The sequence below is a fragment of the Camellia sinensis genome, chromosome 15 (genome assembly GCF_055761805.1).
Source record: "Camellia sinensis isolate YWXY chromosome 15, ASM5576180v1, whole genome shotgun sequence".
NCBI classification, from domain to species: domain Eukaryota; kingdom Viridiplantae; phylum Streptophyta; class Magnoliopsida; order Ericales; family Theaceae; genus Camellia; species Camellia sinensis.
Window position 1 is genome coordinate 108603797 of NC_138975.1, and position 5734 is coordinate 108609530.

Sequence of the window (5734 nt, forward strand, 5' to 3'; positions counted from 1 at the left end):
TGTGTTAATGACCGATGGGGGAGAGCCCAAGGGTTATGCAGAAGCCATGGAAGATGATCATAAATTGGAATGGGTTGATGCGATGCAAGATGAGATGCAATCATTGCATGACAATCACACTTTTGAGTTGGTGAAACTGCCTAAGGGCAAGAGAGCTTTAAAGAACAAGTGGGTGTACAGGGTGAAACATGATGAACTCACTTCACAACCACGATACAAAGCTAGACTAGTTGTTAAAGGTTCAGTCAGAGAAAAGGCATTGATTTTGATGAGATCTTCTCACCAGTTGTAAAAATGTCTTCTATTCGTGTGGTTCTTGGCTTAGCCGCTAGTCTAGACTTAGCGATTAAGCAAATGGATGTGAAAACTGCCTTCCTTCATGGTGACTTGGTGGAAGAGATTTACATGGAACAACCAGAGGGTTTCAGGGTGAAAGGAAAAGAGGATTATGTGTGTCAGCTAAAGAAAAGTCTTTATGGTCTGAAGCAGGCACCCAGGCAGTGGTATAAGAAGTTTGAGTCAGTTATGGAGGAGCAAGGCTACATGAAAACTACTTCTGACCATTGTGTGTTTGTGCAGAAATTCTCTGATGATAATTTTATTATTTTACTGCTCTATGTTGATGACATGTTGATTGTTGGCAGGAATCCTTCGAGAATTGACAAATTGAAGAAGCAACTAAGCAAGTTCTTTGCCATGAAAGACTTGGGGCCAACAAAGCAAATTCTTGGTATTCGAATCTATCGAAACAGAAAAGAGAAGAAATTGTACATGTCACAGGAGTAGTACATTGAAAAAGTACTTGAAAGATTCAATATGAACAATGCTAAAGTGGTTAGCTCACCTCTTGCTACTCATTTTAAGTTAAGCACTAATCAAAGCCCTTCTACAAATAAAGCGAAGGAAGATATGGAAAGAGTTCCATATACCTCAGCTGTGGGAAGCTTAATGTATGCAATGGTCTGCACAAGGCCAGATATAGCTCATTCAGTTGGTGTGGTTAGCCGATTTCTTTCAAATCCAGGAAGAGAGCATTGGAATGCAGTAAAGTGGATAATGAGATATCTTAGAGGCACTTCCAGGTTGACACTCAATTTTGGAAATGGATAACAAATTTTAGTTGGCTACACTGATGCAGATATGGCAGGAGATGTGGATACCCGTAAGTCTACTTCGGGTTATTTGATCACTTTCTCAGGTGGAGCTGTTTCTTGGCAGGCAAGGTTGCAAAAATGTGTTGCACTCTCTACAACAGAAGCTTGTAAAGAGTTGCTATGGATGAAAAAGTTCTTGACGTAGCTTGGTTTCAAACAACAACAATATGTGTTGTTTTGTGATAACCAAAGTGCTATTCACTTGGCTAAGAACTCTACATTCCATTCGAGGTCGAAGCACATCGACGTGAGGTACCATTGGATAAGAGAAATTCTTAATCATAAGTTGTTAGAACTTGGAAAAATTCATACTGATGATAATGGTGCTGATATGTTGACAAAAGCTTTGGTAAGGGAGAAGCTTGAGACATGTTGCTCAATTGCCGGGATGGAGAATCACTCCACCTAGTCGGAAAGGGGGAGATTTGTTGGGTTGGGTTTCCATCCTATGTGGAGGAAGGCCCAAAACATTTAGTAAGCCCATGTGAATTCCAAAGCCCACATGGAGAGGTTATGTTTTTTGAAAAGATCTGGCCCATAAGTTTAGGATTACAAACCCTTTCTCTGCACACAAAAAGAGACGTAGAAGCTGCCACCAAAACAGAGAGGAGAGGAGAAATTCTGTCCAACAGTGATCAAGCTATCCGATCAACAAGAATCTGTGGTCCGATTGAGCTGAAATTTGGTAGGCAAGTTCACAACTCAAGACTCTAAATTCTGGACAGTGGAGATCAGATTTGGAGTTTTCTACTGCTGGTTTTTGGCCGGTGAACAGTACCGTTTTTGGTGAGATTTTTCCTAAACTTTGTAGTTTGATCTTTGGTTGCCAAGGAAGCTTATTTGTAAGTTATTCTTGATTGTTTGCCTCTAGTTCTATCTAGAGAGAACTCTTGTATACCCATTAGTTGTTTATAGTGGAGATATTTGGTGGACTACGGTCTCATGGTTTTTCCTTTCCACATCGGGAAGGTTTTCCACGTTAAAAATTTGCTGTCGCCTTGTTGTGTGATTGTTAGATCATCGCTTTCAGATTATTTTCAGAATATATTGTGCTCTATTAAATTACTTGCTAATAGGTTCACACAAAGAGGGAGAAGAAACTACTTCCGCTATTTTTGTGCCGGATTCGGATATTTCGAATTGGTTTTTTGTTTTGTTTTCTCCCAACAGTGTGTGCGCACGCGCGTGCACACCGTATATCCCTTTGCTGTAGCCTATTCAATTATTTGACACTCCTATCCAATTCCTTGACATTCTGATAAAGAGAGAAACAAGAGAGAGAGGGAGAAAACCGTGAGAAGAAGAAAAGAAAAAGAATTCAAGTTTTGTGCTGAAATTGAAGGAAGAACTTAAGAGACTCAACAAATTAAAGTTCTAGGTAAGAAAGTTAAGCTTGATTCTTACAGATTAATCATTTAGCAATTGAAATCAAGGGGTAATTGGGTTTAATTTCATGACATAAGAAAAAAATGTAGAAGATTTGAGTTAAGTTTAATAATTAAGAAATTGATGTTGTGATTTAATATTTGGGTTTGATTTTCTTCATCCTTCACATATTTTTAATTTATCCTTACATGCATTGTGAATTTTCAAGATTTTAGAATTTAATTCATATTTTAAAGGTTATGAGCTTGAGATTAAGTTGTGATATAAATTAAGAAGTCAAATTATAAATTGATTGAGGGTGGATTTGAGAGAATTAAAATAGAAAGTTGAGGATAATTATATAAATTCATAGAAATTGGGTCTTGCATGTTTAATCAAGTTAGGTTGAAAAAATGAGTTATGGTTCTTTAAATTTGTTATGTTTGAGTTTAATTTTGATAATCATTCATAAATTGGGTTTTATAAATTACATGCAACAAGAGTTTATTAAAGATTTGGCCATACAAATGAGTTAGGTTAATGATTATGGAAATCAATTTAGAAATTAATTATTTTGCATTTAATTTTTGTAATCTTGCATGAATTTGGGCCTTATTTCTACATGCATGTAATTTGGGCCTTATTTCTACATGCATGTAATTTGGAAGAATTAAAGAATAAATATGGGTTTTGATTTTAATTATTAACCCATGCATGAAATGTAATCTAAGAGTTTGACTCAAATTAAACATATTTTGGAACATCTATGACTATGAATTAAATTGAGGTTAAAATAAATTGAGTTAAGCTTGAGATTAAGGAAATGAGTTTGGGAAAATTTATCAAGTAAGTTAAATTTGTGTTATTCTTCATGAATTTGGACTTCATCTTTACATACATCATGAATTAAGAAAGTTATGGAATCGGTCTCATGGATTTTGTAAGAAATAAGGTTTTAAGTAAGAAATTAAGTAGACTCATAGTTGTGGAAATTAATTTGGAAAATTAATTGTTTTGATTTGATTTTGTAGTATTTTCTTGTAATACATGAATTTTAAGGGGATTGAGCCATTTAAGTTCCTATTTTGAAGAGACAAATGAAATGTTTTAAGAAAACCAAGTTTATGAAAATTTGGAATTAATCCTAAAGTTTTGATTTTATAATTAGATTTTTATTTAATCCATGCATGTGATGTAATTTAAGAATTATATTCAATTTAGATACATTTTAGAACACCCATGATTATAAATTGAGTTAAGTTGAATTTCTAAGAAATTGATTTGTGTAATTCATAGTTAAGTTGATTTTGTTATTAATAATAAAATGGGATCTATTTGTATTACATACGTCATGGAATTTCAAGAGGTTAGGAAGTCTAATTTATATTTTAGAATTGTGGGTTGATATAAAGAAAATGAGTTAAAACTAGATTTGGACCATTGGAGCATGATTTTGAATGAATGATTTCTAATTGAAAGTATTTACTCAATTACCCAATGGTTCTCCATTTTTGTGTGCCAAAAATACATGTTTTGAGACTTTGAATATCAAATATGAACTTCAATTACAATTTTGGAAATTTCAGAATTTGTGTTGTTCGCTCGAGGGAGGAAAGTCACGCTTGAGCGTGAAAATCGAGCTCCCAGTAGTTTTTTCAAAGTTTGCAGTCCGCTTAAGCGACCAAAGTGGCGCTCGAGCGGAGACCCATTTTCAGCATATTTTGAAAAAATTGCATTTAGTTCACATTTTTATTCTCATCTCTTTCCAAGGCATTCTAGACATGATTTATGACTCAATAAAGATTAATAAGCTACCAATCAACATAGATTAGTTAATTGAAGAATGAATCATTGATCTAGTGGTAGTTGTTTAAGAAGCCAAGTAAGAGATCAATCTATTAGGAAAAGAAGGGCTTAGTAATGAAAGAATATGTGAAATAAGAACCTGGTTTATTTGAATGAGAAAGAATAAGCATAGTAGAACTTCAGACTGTTTAGATGGAAAAAGACTAGGAAAGTCAAGTTTGATCAAGGGAGTAATATTGTATTTCAATGTGTATATGTTATGTGCTTGTGTAGGTCACGCGCCATTGTCTGCCTGATTTATCTGATATGTCCAGTCTGCCTGATTTGCTTCTGCAGCCATCTGTGAGTAATAACTTAGTAAAGTTATGTTCAACTGTACTTATTTTCTGTGTGACAAAATGAGATCTGTTTTCTAAAATGATATGTTCTGTACAATGAATGATTGTCCAATTTCTGATATCTATTCGTGACATCCTTAGCATCATGTGATATCTGTTAGCTGTTACCCGGTATCGGAGGTTCCTTTATGGAACTTAATCTGTCAGCACTCTGTTACCCGTACCGGAGGCCCCGTCATAGGGGCTCAGCTTCTGTTCTGTTACCCAGATCCGGAGGTTCCTTTATGGAACTGGTTATTCGTAACCTCACGTGTATATGTTCTGTTCTGTTAATGCTAATGGATGTATCGCGTATGCTTGCACATGACTTATGATTTCTGTCTGCATATGATCTGGACAAATTATGATTTTGATATGAAACTGAATTATGATTTCTGAATCTTTTCGGACTCATTCATTGAAACCCCTTTACTCTGTTATTGTTCACTGAGCTTTCGCTCACAGTTTATATTATGTATGTAGGTGAGTCAGCGCGTGATCAGGGCCAGAGTTGACGGCCTTCATCTCTATTTTGTCAGCCAACCTATGTGCCTCCCGTGGAGGTCCCAGATATGCCAAGTGATTATCGCTATGTGATTTAAAGTTTAAGTTCTGTTTTCTTGTTTGGTTAAACCAGTCCTATGTATTTTCAAAAAGGTGCTAAGTCCTTTTTGTCTGATCTGTATATATATTATGACGTAGGGATGATGTGTTTATATGTATATACAAAGTTTTAAATTTTTCTATCTCATGTAAGTCTGCACAGCTCAATGGACGTTGTATATTGTTATTTGCTTCCGCTAGCCCCTAATATTATGTTAATTTGCCTCAGAGGCCTTTGGTAATCCCAGGATTATTGGCCGTTTACGATGCTAAACCTGTAGGGGCGGGTTTGGGTTGTGACATCTTCTCCGATCGCTGATTCTCACACCAGAGGGATTATCCGGCCAACCCCGGCTGGGCAGCTCTTACGGTGCTTCTTGCTGCAAGGACCTCATTCCCTGGATAGTCCAACCGAGTGCGGAGGCCCAA

At 35.8% G+C, this 5734-nt stretch overlaps 1 long non-coding RNA gene across 1 annotated transcript; it reads left to right on the forward strand.

Annotated features, from left to right (window-relative positions):
- The first annotated feature begins 2324 nt into the window (after positions 1-2324).
- Positions 2325-5505, forward strand: LOC114294651 (uncharacterized). Its single transcript, XR_014357037.1, has 2 exons — positions 2325-2532; positions 4599-5505. It is a non-coding gene; the product is annotated as an uncharacterized LOC114294651 (long non-coding RNA).
- Positions 5506-5734: the final 229 nt, after the last annotated feature.